The sequence below is a fragment of the Cyclospora cayetanensis genome, unplaced genomic scaffold (assembly GCF_002999335.1).
Source record: "Cyclospora cayetanensis isolate NF1_C8 unplaced genomic scaffold, CcayRef3 CcayRef3_contig_326, whole genome shotgun sequence".
In the NCBI taxonomy this organism is placed as follows: Eukaryota; Apicomplexa; class Conoidasida; order Eucoccidiorida; family Eimeriidae; genus Cyclospora; species Cyclospora cayetanensis.
In genome coordinates this window covers 4,099-18,840 of record NW_020312288.1, presented here as the reverse complement: position 1 = coordinate 18,840, position 14,742 = coordinate 4,099, and the positions used below count along the sequence as shown (strand labels likewise).

Below are 14,742 nucleotides of genomic sequence, written 5' to 3'. Positions count from 1 at the left end.
TGCTTAAATCTGCGTTGGTGTGGTCGTGTAGTATTGCATGTGCTCAAAGCAACAATATCAATAGCACCAATAGAGTTACTTATGTGACAATGGGGCTATGCCGGATTGGTGATTTATATGATGTAGATGGTTGTTTCATGGCATGTGTTTGGAGAAGTGGTTAGGTGTTTCCAGCACATGGAATGTTTATGCAAGCATAGCCATAAGACTAGAGCAGTTCTAGCACGAGGACATAGGCTATCAGTTGGCGTCACTTTGATGCGGAATTGATCTGCAGGCTGGTGAACATTTGGACGCTGCATGACTCAGGCAGTGCGTTCTTTGCATGCACAGGTGTTAGGTGTAGAATGTGCTTTCTCCTGTAGCTTATGCATGTAGGCTCAGGCCGTCACATAGCTTGTGTGCTGCAGTGGAATGGCTAGCACTGCTGTTGTGTATAGCAGCACGTTGAGGAGTAGGCTGCCCACTGCACTCAAAGTGTGTTTCACTTGGATGCTCATATACTATCTATTGCAGTGGGTGAAGCTGAAAGAGACGTTCGGAGGACCGAGCGGCATCCTTGTTCAGGAGAGCCTAAGCACCTTTGCGTGGGTTAAGTGCCTCCATGTTTCGCTGTTGTACGTAATGCAGCCTTTGCGCTGATGGTGCGCATTTGCTAATGCCGGTCTGCGTTGGCAATGTCCAGGAAGTGGGTTGTGCAGGCCGAGTGGGGTTTGGATGTGGGGGCGGATAACCAGCCAATGTGTCGTAGGTGTTGTTTAGTACCACTGGTCCCCTACACTTGTGATGCGAAGTGTTACTGGAGACTGGCAGGCATCCCTGTGTTTGGGAGACTCCGGCAGGACGATGCTGAGTTGGCAGGTGGTCAGGAAGCCAGTGGCAGTAGGGCTCCTGTGCTTGAATCTGCGTTGGTGTCGTCGTGTCGTATTGCATGTGCTTACAGCAACAATATCAATAACAGCAATAGAATGGTTTATGTGAGTATGGGGCTATGCCGCGTTGGTCCGATGTAGACGTTTGTTCTATGGCATGCGTTTGGTGAAGTGGTCAGTTGCTTTCAGCGTATGAAATCCCTTATTTCTTTGGTCCGTAAGACTAGAGTGGTTCTAGCACGAGCCCATAGGCTAGCACTTGGCGTCGCTCCGATGCGGAATCGATCTGGAGGCTGGTGAACATTTGGACGCTGCATGATTCAGTCAGTGCGTTCTTTGCATCCACAGGTATGGGTTGTTGTATGTGCTTTCTCCTGTAGCTTATGCATGTAGGCTCAGGCCAGCACCTAGCTTCTGTGCTGCAGAGGATTGGCTAGCACTGCTGTTGTGTATAGCAGCACGTTGAGGAGTAGGCTGCCCACTGCACTCAAAGTGTGTTTCGCTTGGATGCTCATATACTATCTATTGCAGTGGTCGAAGCTGAAAGCGACAATTGGGAGGCCGAGCGGCATCCTTGTTCAGGAGAGCCTTAGCACCTTTGCGTGGGTTAAGTGCCTCCATGTTTCGCTGTTGTACGTAGTGCAGCCTTTGCGCTGATGGTGCGCATTTGCTAATGCCGGTCTGCGTTGGCAATGTCCAGGAAGTGGGTTGTGCAGGCCGAGTGGGGTTTGGATGTGGGGGCGGATAACCAGCCAATGTGTCGTAGGTGTTGTTTAGTACCACTGGTCCCCTACACTTGTGATGCGAAGTGTTACTGGAGACTGGCAGGCATCCCTGTGTTTGGGAGACTCCGGCAGGACGATGCTGAGTTGGCAGGTGGTCAGGAAGCCAGTGGCAGTAGGGCTCCTGTGCTTGAATCTGCGTTGGTGTCGTCGTGTCGTATTGCATGTGCTTACAGCAACAATATCAATAGCAGCAATAGAATGGTTTATGTGAGTATGAGACAATGTCGAATTGGTGCTTCATAAGATCTAGGCGTTTGTTTTATGGCATGTGTTTGGAGTGGTGGTCATCTGCTTCGAGCTTATGAAATCCCTTTTCTCCTTGGCCATGAGACTAGAGTGGTTCTAGCACGAGCACATAGGCTAGCACTTGCGGTCGCTTTGATGCAGCATCGATCTGGGGTCTTGGAAACATTTGGACGCTGCATGACTCAGGCAGTGCGTTCTTTGCATCCAAAGGTGTGGGGTGTAGAATGTGCTTTCTCCTGTAGCTAATGGATCTAGGCTCAGGCCAGGTGCTAGCTTCTGTGCTGCAGTGAGATGGCTAGCACTTTCGGTATGTGCACCGTAACTGGGAGGAGTAGGTTGAGTAGTGCACTACGTGTGTGTTTCACATGGGTGTGTAGAACCCACTCGTTTCAGTCGCTGAAGCTGAAAGTGACAACAGGAGGACCGAGCGGCATCCTTGTTTAGGAGAGGATGCGCGCCTTCGAGTGGCTATATTTCTCCCATGTTTCGCCGTTGTCAATTGTGCTTTATATGGGCTGATAGTTTGCGCCAGCTCAAGCCTCTCTCCGTTGGTGATTTCCAGCAAGTGGGTTGTGGAAGCCATGTGCGGTTTGGGTGTGGGTGCGCAGAAGCCCGCAATGTGTACTCGGTGTCGTTTGCCACCACGGGCGCGTTAGTTTTGTGCACCCGGTTTTTTCGGTTAGGTCATTCAGCGGTCAGTGTGTATCACACGATTCGGGTAGGATGCTGCTGAGTTGGCAGTGGCTGTGAACGCCACTGAAGGGTGCGGGCCTTCTGAGTAAAGCTGTGTATGTGTGTCTTGTCGCATTGCATGTGTTCAGAGAAACAATCTCCTTACCGTACATTGCATTGGATATGCAATTATGGAGGCCCGCGGAGTAGTGCTTTATTAGATGTGAAATATTGTTTTCAGGCTGGTTTTTGGAGCAGTACTCATTTGTTTTCTGCGTATGGAGTTTCGATGCGCGTTTCCTACAGCAATAGAGTGGTTCTAGCATGCTCATATTGTCTAGTGCCCACGCGTCCACGCTGAATCGATTTGGGGGCTGTCAAGTGTTTGGAGGGTGCATGAGGTGTTTGGGTAAACATAGGTCCTTAAAATGTGTAACTACATTGTTGGGACTGTTCTGAGCAGCATGGGTTGCCTTTATGGTGGCGAGGCATACGTTTTCACCTTTTGATTGGTCTGGCTCCTTCACGATGAAGTGAATACCTGCTTGCACTTATATGTTGCGGTTTCGTTTCATGTTTTCGCTCTAGCCGGAGTGTAAGCAAATTGCTTGCTCTTTAGTGGACTCAAAGAACTCTAAAGTGTGCCGCAGCTGCAGCTGCTGTCAGCAGCTTTTCTACGTGTATTAAGCCTGCCAGCAATGTTTTGGCCTAGTTATGTTTAGACACATAATGTAGCGGACGACCATCAAAGGAATGAGTTGCGAGATGCGTAGCAAATGTAACATGGTATTCTTTTGCTAATTTTGTGCAGGAATAGAGTATCACAAATCATCGCTGTATTGGTGTGCTATTTACCCACCCTATTTAACTTGCTCTTGTTGTGCACAGTTCAGGACGGCCTGCTGTGGGCTAATCTGTCGCTTGTGCAGGATCCTGATGACATTTTGTTTGCGCTGTGTCTGGTCATGAGCTTAAGCCAAGCGTGCATCTGCGTAACATGTAAACGTGGTGTTGTCGAATGCTGTTGCAACTAGCTGCTTCTGACCCAGTGAGCTTTTCGGACAGGAGGCATTATTCTCGGTGGGCAATCTGAAGCCGCATAGCACACGCAGGCCCCATGCGCATCTTTTCAGAGGCAGCAAAAGTACACAAACTCATAATAATACGTTGGTGCAGGATGGTTAGTAATTTCCGGGAATAGTTTGAAGTACAAGGCTATTCGGGGTCATGGAGTGAGGGACCCTACGTGAAAAGCCGTCGGTAGCAGCCAATTGGGCATGAGCCACACCTTGTATGCATAGGCATTTGTCACCACTTGAGATTCCGTTGTTGGTGTCTAGCAGCTTTGGGTTGGCATAATGTCAAATGCTGACCGCATTGTAGACCCTCTGCAAAGTGTATCGGCAGGAACTGTCAATGTAACATACAAGGTCAATGCACGCGTGCGAAGATCAGCATGTACTCTAGTGCCAAACCTGGCCAGAAGACTAGAGCACCATGAAACCGCTGCAAATTTCCCACATTTCGCTTTCAGCTCTGATGCGGGATATGTGGTCATGTCGCGCTGTCGCTCACGCGCGGCTGCGTTGGGGCGATCCACAGAGTGAGTCAGCGCTTGCAACGCACGGATTTGGTGCGGGTAGGCGGTAGCAACTATTGTGTAATGGATGTTGTATGGCTCCACTACGGCCTGCGTTTGTGGTTCTAAGTATGAGTGCAAAGGTGCAAGAGGTCCCCTCTAATTCCTGTAGGATTTGCTGTTCTTCGTCGGATTTCGCGTGCAGCAGAAAACACGAAGTGGCAGATGTGTCGCAGTTGATAGTGGCGGTGCAAATCTTCTTCATGTTGACTGGCGTGCGTTTGTGTAGACGTGTGCACCACATCTGTGCTGTATTTTGGGTTTTCCTTTTGAGGTTGGGCCTTGCGCTGAATGCGTGAATGTGGCATGAAGAAGACTGGCGTGCCTGCGGACGTAGCTTTGCTTTGTGGTTTTTTGTTTGAAGATAATACCTCTTGTTTCCCACTCTACACGCTTTGTGTGTGCACACTTTATACATTGAGCCCCTAAAACGATGTCTATTGGTGTAGCTGCACCGTTGGTGTAATCGCAGCTTACACCTAAAATACTTGAGCATGCCCTAGATTTAAGGTGAAGGTGCGTGCGCGCCTACACATTGCATGGCCAGGAACGAGTGTATCTAGTTAGAATACCTTTCTTAGACGACTCAGAGAGGCTGCGATAGGTATATTGAAGCTAGCACATATGTTAGTAGCAGGAATGTATATTTATTCCGTCCAGTGGAACTTTACTTCCAATAAATATCCTTTGACTTGTTACGGAAACCAAACGCAACGGGATACAAATCCATTTTTTTTGTGTTTTGTGAGCTACTGCTTCACACTGTATGCATAGGTCTGGGTGAAATTTCTGCGTCAGCCCGTGTCATGTGTTGTGGTATTTTAGTATAAGCGACTGACTGCGTACAAATGCGGATATTCCTCGCATGCGAGTGCTCAAAATGTATACAGGGCTTTGAGATGCATATCATGATTAGCCGCACTGAGCTGGGAGGCTTCCATTTTTACGCTTATGCGCAACACCGGTGGGGCTTTGACAAACCTCAGCAATAAGGCCTTGCTTCGAAGCATCAGTAACGCGTTGCAATGTAGGTGTGTACAGGTCTCTCACAGTTTAGGGCTGTAACGAGATCTTGAAATGTGAATGTTGGAGCAGAGGGCAGAAGAACTGCAGAAAAAAAATGTCCGCCGGTGCTGTAAATTTATGGTGAATGACAGGTTTGAAAATAGTACAGATTTTCTGAGTAGTTTATAGTTCGCCCACCAGTGGGGCATCTAGAGCAAGTGGGCTTAAGAGGACTGAAACAATGATTGATCAGAGCGGAGCAGTGATGTTAACAAGAGCAGTAATGATGTGTGATGTTGTGACGGTGGAGCTAGGACAGTGATAGGGGCAATCAATCATTCATGTAGAAGGAGTTACAGATAGGATGGCCTGCATATTGTTGCTTGCATCAGCAGAGGTTCATGTGCTACCGGGGTTTAGCACATCTTCCCAGGTCACACTAGAATTTCACGGGGCTCCTCTACCTTTGGTAAGCATACTATCCTACCTGGTGAATTCGCAGGCGTTCTCCCTAGCTGTAAATTTTTCTCCAGTGCATGTTTTGGCGCCAGCAGCACACTTATGGACTGCCAAAAAGCTTTAAGCTAAGCGCCTGTTCTCACTCAAAGCTAGAGATCAATACAAGATGGTTGAAAACTTATTTCTATCATTCGCTTGGCTCTACGACAAGCAGGGCTTCAGCTGTTGGGCCACGACCAGCTCGCGCACCAGTGTACGCCTGCTTACCACTTTATCAGGCAATGTATTTTCGCTGTATATGTCCTACGGCTCCGACGAGTCCCAGGTTTATTCATACTTTGTGGTGGGTCGTCTCAATCTCAGTACGAATACGTGGTTTTGAATTGTTTGTGGAGCATCTGCAAAGGCCTGTACGATATTTACAGCGTTTAAAAGCATTCCACACGCATTATTTCATGAAGTGTTCGCTTGTAGCTCGTCCGTACGTCAGTGGACTCATGGACCTTTCAGTCCTTGCTATACCGCTCATACAGCACCACCTTTCCATTCAGTTTCAATACTTTACATCTAGTGAAATGACACATTACCCGTAGAATGGAGGATCAAGACTATGGTTGCATAAGCCTCTCTAAACAGACACTTAGATGAGGCTATTCTTATATATTTTTATTAGCCGGATCAGCACATGCGACCGTGTGGTTTTTCAAGCATGTAGACTGCGAGCCGCTGTAATTTAGATAGATATATCTTTTATGCACATTCTGTCTACAACACACTGATTACAATATTAATTGGGAGAAGACCGCTTTAGAAAATGCAATATGGCTTGTTATTTTGCATGCGTCACGGTGGAACCGCAGCGCTGTAGATCTATGAGTCGAGCCGCTAGGGGGCCATACGCTTGTCGGTTTGCCCTAACGTGTAAGCACATTGCTGAGCGCACCTGATTGGCTCCTCCACTGGTGTAATGTACGTATCCGCCATTGTCACCGTGCTACGAATATAGTTACCTTGTTGATTTACAGGCCTTATTGAGGCTTGAGGGCCTGACCAATTGCACGTTCATGACACTCAGAAGCAAACAAATATGATCGTTTGCACCAAACCTAATGTTCCACCACGTTGGAGGTGCGCCTAGCGTTGCTGGCGAGCGTCCATCACTGTTCCAGCATCAATCACATGTTGAGGACATAGCGATTTGCGTGGCACTTTGCTGATAAATGGCTGGGCAATGCAAGCTTTTAAGTGGCCCAGTAGCGTAGCATAGTTCTTGTCCAAACCGTCAGCACCACCCCCACTGACAAAAAGAGCTCCAAATAGGGATCTCACATGCACGGTTCCGATCAGTATGCAATCAGCTTCTAGGCAAAAGGCATTGTAGCAGTATTATCGGAGAGCACCAGACCCTACGGTTACAATCCATAGCGTTGGTGTATTTGAAGGTAAGCATGATTGGGAAAGGCTAAGCATACGTTCGCTGAAGGCTGTGGCCTTTGTAAATTCCCCAGATGCTGCGTGCTGATGGCGTGTATAGCGGCTGCATCTGCAACCATGTTGCTTGATTATTCAGGCATCACATTTTCTGCAAATGACGCAAACATCTACTTGCCTGTGGAAAAATGAAAAGCGCACTGAATGACCTTGTTTGTTTCACAGTATCTGCGGACTAAATGTGCGAACTAGTGAAGAAGGTGGTGCTTGTATGCAGAGCCTGCTTTGCGTAGATGTGTGTACACCAGCAAGTCTGCTTATCAGAAGTGCTTTGCACACCTCAACGCAAGCGTGAAAAATGCATATACATTCTTGTCTGCATCATATTTGTTTAATTAGCAGACAAGCTCTTGCTAGGACCACGCCTGCTGTGCTCTTTATTTTTGCGTCTCTGATGTAATAAGGAGAAATGATCAGTATTGTAAACAATCTCCTGTTGCTCGCTCTAAAAGTGCACATTTTTCCGTGGCTATAAGAGGGGACTATGGATTGTTACAGGGGCAGCAGGAAATACGTTCGCCGCCTTGAGTTAGTTGGAGCTGGCAACAGTTGATTCCATGGCGAGTCGAGGATCCCTTCGTTTATATTTGCGTATACGCGACCTCCGAATTTGATAGTGCTGTGGGCACAGTGAGTGCGTTCACATGTTGCCTTGGTGTGATGCATTGTCCCTGAGTCCTAGCGGTTCGATGTGAACTTGTGATTGTCATACTCACGTAACTGTGTCACACACATTTTCGTATACCAGAAACATGCTTCAGGCCTTGGTTCGTTGTATTGCAATAGATCTTATTACACAGAGCTTACCTGCACGATTAATCCGCTTCAGAACCCCACAGAATAATCGTGTGATTCCTGATCAGTGTACCAGCTCTGCGCCTATCTGAATCTGCTAACAGCGGTCCATGGCCGGCTCAGTGGGCTCCAAAAGCGTATATCAACAAGCGATTATTTTTACTGTACATACATGACAGCCTCTAAAGGCTTCTATATATGTAGAAATGCCTGATTAGAATGGGCGCACCATGAGCAACAAATGCACCTACCAACATCAGTAGCAACGGAAGAGGCAGGCATAATGTGGTCAACAATACAGGGATGGGAAGCGCAAGCAAACGAAGAAGTTTTATGATGAGATAATCAAGCGGCCTTGCCGAAACTGGTGGCTCCTGCCATGCACTGCAGCCCTCTGTAGTACAAAATTAACGTAACGTGCCTTAGGGTAATGAGTATATGTTTTCAGTTTCCAAAACACAGCAACAAAGACAAACAACCACTCAAGTAATTCCTCGTAGTGCTCGGTGACTATGCTGTGGCAGCATTGACAACTGAGTCTCTTCTAGTCCGCTTCCCGGTTTCGTCGCAAAATTGTTCTCATATCTAACGCATTGATTGGTGCAAGTAGACAAGTTAGTCAGCGGTAGAAGCGGGTGCTGGCCTTGAGAATTTCTACCTAGATCTGAGGGGATATATGCGCAGTGCTGGTTGTTAGTATTGTAGAGCATTAAGCTTTGGTTATCAGTTCCAAGGTTTCACTTGCATGATAAGCGATTTAGCACTGCTACTGCGGTAATGCAGTGCAGTTCACTCTTTGATACTCTGTCGTGACTGGACGCTTGAAGAGAGATGTTTGCCGCCTTTGATTTTCGACGCCGTCGTCAAGACGTCTTGCCGTGTTTGGCAGATGGTGAGTAGAACTCGACAATACGTATCAACACTCTGTTATGGTCGTCGCTTTTTGGCTTTATGGGCCTGGACTGCCCAAGTTTGACTGCGTTTGTACAGCGCACGCTATCGCATATCATATCTCTACTTTACCCTCTGCCTCTGCCGCTCTTGAGTCTTGATCGCAGTGGCCACCGGAAGGGGCAACGCTTTTATATTGCCCATTACCGCACCGCTGAAAGAGTCAGCACGGGCTTCACAAAAACGTAAAGGGACGATATTATCTGATTTCATTGCATGCTTCAAACAAGATCAATTGAAAGTTATTGCCCACTCACAGGTGGAGATAGCGGGTCTACAGAGGCAACTTGTTGAGATGAGAGCAAATCCAACGAGTCCATTCCCTTGTCAGCCTCTCGTACACGAAGACGGAGGTGATGTGCAGAATTTCTTGAACATGATAGAGACATAGCTTCTGGAGGGAGAAGCCAAACTTACTCAGTGTGGCGCTGAAAGCACATAAAGCGTCTTGCAGTGCATTATTGGCTAGTCCTGGGTATACCGGTGCAAACACGGAGCATTGAAAAGTTCTTCTAGGCAAACGCCTCTTGAGGCGCTTTCGTAGGAATAGACGATAGGTGAGGGTTAAACTGGCCAAAAACAAGGTAGGTCATGATGAATACTTTATGGGGCTTTTAGAGTTTGTTTACTAGGGCATTGTGTCACATTCCGAAGATGCCTTGGGCGAATACTTAGCCAGCCTGCCAGACAAAACACAGAATGAACGGCAAAGAGCTATCCATGATTGAAAGGACGCCGCAACTACCTTTGAAGCTCAAAGACCCTTGGGAGCAGTTATGCGCAGAGTGCCACAGATACTGCCATTACATAGGAAATGCGCAACGCCAGAGTCAACAGGGGTCCCGTAAAATACGAGCGAGTACCTAACGACACTGCACTGAAATTTGTAGCGGGATAGGCGGGCAAGCCTCGACCAAGGAGGATCAACGAGAACGCGCCGATGAGGCTGCTGTTACGCAATAATACAGGACAGTTTGGAGACGACTGGTCGCCGCGGCATTGCGTTTAGTAGATGCTAGGGGAGTTGTGCCGCAATCATAGAGGCAAGGACTACGATAGCGCCGAATGCTCAGAGACACTTCAGCGTGAGCCATCAAGGGGTGAGCCACTCATCAGGGCACCATTTAGCGCGAACGAAAAAACAAAGGCCTCCCGATTATCGAGCACTAAAGTAATGGGAGACACCAGTACTAGGAGCAACCATGCTGCGCATGAATTAATATGTTCTGTCGCCACGGGCCCCAACACCACCGTAGACTTGCCAGCTTGAAGGCAGCGTGTCTGTCCCCAGAAGATAGACCGAGAAGGAACCAGGGAGACCAACGCAAAAATGCTATTGGTATGTCTAACTCAATTGTGTTCACTGGAGTATGATGAACCGAAGGTTGGCCATAGAGGACTGATGGCGATCAACGCATACATGGAAGTACGTCAGAGAGCAAAGCAGGCAATCGTGCTAACGGGGATCGCTATACAGTATTCGAGGGTGAGGAAGAGCAGACGGTTGCCTGAAAACGTCATTGACTCCTCTGAGCTACTGTGTGTTACTGGGCGCACAGCAGATTTGTTTCTCGGCATAGTGGAGCACAAGCATGAAGCGCTGTAATACAAGCGACTATCCGGACTCCTGATTAGCCCGGCACTGGTGCAGCGCTTGGTCCTGGATGTTGGCTTCTTACGTCAGGAGGGTGGATGAAACCCGGCTAGCAGGCAAAGCTCGCAAATAAATCTTATTGTTACGCGGCCATCTATGTGGTGTGGCATGTTATTTTAGGACGAATACCTGGTAGGGTCTCTTCGTGTGACTTTATTGCGAGGCTAGGCTGGTTTAGCAGACATCAGATATCATGGTATTTCTGGTTGGAGACGCTGCGTGAAGATATGAAGCGCCACTGCTCTGACCTGCCAATGCTGTCGCGAGAGGGGTTCGCTGGAGGCGCGTGACCTGACCTCCAGGAGTTACTCAGCAATTGCAGCGAACCAGGCATATGATGCCCTTGCCCAACAGGCTGCTCTCATGTCGATGGCGGAGGCGGTAGCTTTACCACAACAGCCTTCTGAGCGCTACAAGTCATTCCCAAAGCCGAAGCGCGCGTCTCTATTACGAGCCGCACCTCAGCAGCGCGTACCAGCACTGCGAAGCTCTAGTCGGCATTGCAGTCCTGGGTTCTCTCCTCACGATACCTGTCTATGTAACGGACACGGCGAATTCTTTTCCCGAAGCCCTACAGGGTTTTTTGTTTCCTATGTTCGTCGAGCATCAGCGTACTCTCGGTCCAACAGTCTCAACTCGCGAACCCCCCTCACTTTGCCGGTGGTGGACGAGGCCGACAAAACGTCTATGTGGCCTAGCGCACTGTTAAAACATACGTATCAGGGTTTTAAAGTATACTTAGATTAAGCTTAGAAACTGGCGTCGCAGGTGCTGACAGCTGTCAAGCCAAAATGCACCTTCTTCCCAGTTGCCGTGCAAGGGGGCTGCCTCTCTAGCGTCCTGTTGATCACCAATTTTATGTATCGGCGAGACTACGAACCTCCTTGCTGATTAACCTGGACTTCACAGTGCGATTGCTACACACACCCTTGAAAAGCTGGGCGGCCCGTTGAATTTTTTGACGCTTTACGTAGAAGCCGGTCTTTGCCAGATAACGTTTGCACCCAAAACGGACAGCTAGCAGGCTGTTTTTTGTCAAGAATTGGGTCTCTTTGAACTCAAGGTGATGTCGTTCGGTATCCAAGATGCACGCGCCTTGTCGAAGACCAACATCAATGCTTTTCTCCGAATTGTTTTGGCCCAAGGAGAGGTTGGCTACTTTGACATTCGTATAAAGAGTCTGGACCTAGTTTCGCGCGCAGCTGTTATGGCTATTGCTAAGCACCTCCTAATAACATCTTTGTACTACGAGTTCAGAACTCACAAGGTACGAAGGCAGGAGCTCGAGTACTTTGGCCATCGGCGGGCCGGGAGTGAAGGGTTCAGCTGAAGACAACATGCAATTCCAATCTGTCCAGAGCTACCTCCGTACGAGACGCAGGTGCAACAGTCCTTCGCGACTGCCAAGCATGGCGCATATTCATGGTGCCCGAGTTCGCCGACGTTGCATGGCCGCTCGAAACACATGACACCACCTGGAATCCACCGCATACTTTTGCTGTGAAGCAACTCAAAACGCGGCAAGTCAAATATACGGTTTGCCCAACTTTCCGATTTCACCAGACCTGATGACCTTTAAGCTATTGCATCAGGCTATGCCTAAGGCTCAGTATTGGAATGCGACAACAACCGAGCGCTATCTGAGCCAGATCACGAACATTTTGCTGCAAAAGTACTCCATATCCACCCAAGAGGCTCAGACGTTAGTCAACGCTCTGAATACGTAGGGAGACGTTCTCTCCTGTGCAAAGGCTTATTCCACACAAATCACCAGGAGTTGACCTAATTCCAGCGGTCAACCACCCCTAGTCCACAGCGCAAACACATGGGGCATTGGCTCGATTTTCTTGGCAAATTTCAGAATCTTATGATTAACTATCTGAAAGGCACACGCTACTAGACTGTGGACGCTCTCGCCGGCCATCCGCAATTTGAGTGGTGGAGATGCCCTGCACCCACTCGTTACTGCTTGCATCACTTCCTACGGGTAAATGAACGCCATTACTGCAGCCGCTGATGCACCAGAACAGCAGCATGGGAATCGGGGAAGTCACTCAGCTGTTGTGGAGGTGCCAGCTTACTAAGGGGTTCAAGCGGTCCCCTTCAAAGCTCCCCCATCCCAGTCGTCCCCTGAGCCAGCGTCACGAGGCACCAGAGCGGGAGCCCGATATGTCCTCCTGCACCGGAGTGTTCGACTGCAGGGACGTTATTGCTCGACCCCGGTGAAAAGGTAGACCTTGAACCGCGAGGACTTACCTTCTTTGTACCTTGATGATGACTCGATACGAGCTCAAGCTTGGGCTGCTGAATCCAACTGGCCCGGCCTCATCAAACTTTCCAAAGGGGTCGAGTGGCAACAAAGCGAAGGGGATTATTCATACTTTAAATGTAGCACAGAAAGCACCTCGTCTCATCGCTCATTCTCTGCGCATTTGCGTACTACATGTGGCGCATTCGTGTCCCTCCGCAATCTAGGTTCCATGCGTTGTCCGGAGCCATGACCACGTCATTGCCTGCAAACGTCTTGCTCGCAAATGATGTAGTCACGGTAAGCTACAATTCATCACGGATCTTCCTTTCACAATGCGCGGCACTATGCAAAATTATTCTAGTGCGCACGGGATGGGCTATGGCAAGTCCGCACGGTACTTACTCAGAGGCCGGGCAGCTTACAGCAGCCACCCTGCATTGCTGTCAAACGATTCTTTCACATTAAGCTAGACTTTATCACGGAATCCTTCAATATAATGACAATCCCAGTTCAACTTCCGCTTAGAATACCCATTTATAAGACGACACAGTTTACTTTGACTACCAAGGCTAGTTCAGCGGATAGGGTTCAATTGGCCGCATCTCGCCAATTTTGATTTCGTGGAGTTTTAAACTCCTTGTTGATCGGGGCCCATGATATCACTCTGACAAGTGGGAGCGTCTATGCCAGCCTTTGAACGTCAAGCGGCTGGTGGCACCTGCACATCACCTTCAAAGGGACGCTGAACAGAATGCATTGACAGATGCTGGGGAGTTTGATTCCTCAATCCAATGAGAACGATTGTCAGATCGTGCCTTCCGCTCCTGCGGTCGCATAGAGTACCACCGGTGATCAGTGAGTACCATACTACGGACTCACGAATTGACATGCTGGGGAGCGTCGCGCCAACACTCACGCCCAACGACCAGGTTCCACAGGCAGCCGTGTGAGCCGACCTAGAGTCATTTACTTCATGCGAAATGACAGCAAAAGCTTTTAGCTGATTTTGATCTTGGGTAAGTTGAGGTTACTATCGGTGGCGAAGTGCGTATTGGTGCCCGCAATCTCCCGGGTGTGTCCATCTGCTCTAAGCTAGGGTCCCATTACTGCGGACCAAGTTCGATATTCTAGGGGGTATGCCCGGTTGCCGACAGCGGTGCCGTACATGCCTGAGACAGGCACCACGATGTTCCCCGCATCGCCACGCATGAGAGCTTGACTAGGCGACATTCAAACGACGTTTCAAGAGCCAGCAGTTGGTCGGCTGTACATTCGGGACACCACAGGGCAGGCATTAGCCACCTACAGAGTGGACTGCAGTGCGACGGATAAGAGCAAAGGTGACTCCCTTCGGTATCTGCGCAAATGACGCGGCACGCCAGAGGACCACGCCATCTGGAAACAGACCCAACCTTACAAATTGCCGGCTTCCCTCCCCGCCTGGCAGCCCAACCAACTCAAACGGCCCCAACAGGCAACAGCTGGACTTGCAAGTCCCAGAGGTGAGGTTCATGGGAGGAGAGCAAGTGTCTGAATCAACGCAGCCGCTTGAGGGACCTATCAAAAATTTTAAGGCGACCAGGCTCTAAAGGCATAAATTGACCTGGACGGCAGCTGTAGAGGCAAGCTCCAGGAACCTACAAGGATCCCTGCAAGACACACGAAGGACGATGCCCCTGAAGGAAACTTGCAGTCGAACCGGCTGACGGAACACGCGACGGTCACCAGGGGGGCAGGGCTCCTTGTGAGACGAACGAAAGCGTTGTGCAGAACACTACACTAGCAAGGTCTGTGCGAAGAAATAAAGACATAGACTAATACTTTCAAACACAAAGAGGCTCAAACAAATCAACGTTAAGCCTTGGCTAGAAGTGCGAGACATGGCCTATGTGGGGCATAAACAACAGGCACGAAGTATTACG

The 14,742-nt window shown here is 49.0% G+C and overlaps 1 pseudogene; it reads left to right on the top strand.

The window, feature by feature from the left end:
- Positions 1-10,317: 10,317 nt before the first annotated feature.
- LOC34620089 lies at positions 10,318-12,138 on the top strand (annotated as a pseudogene).
- Positions 12,139-14,742: the final 2,604 nt, after the last annotated feature.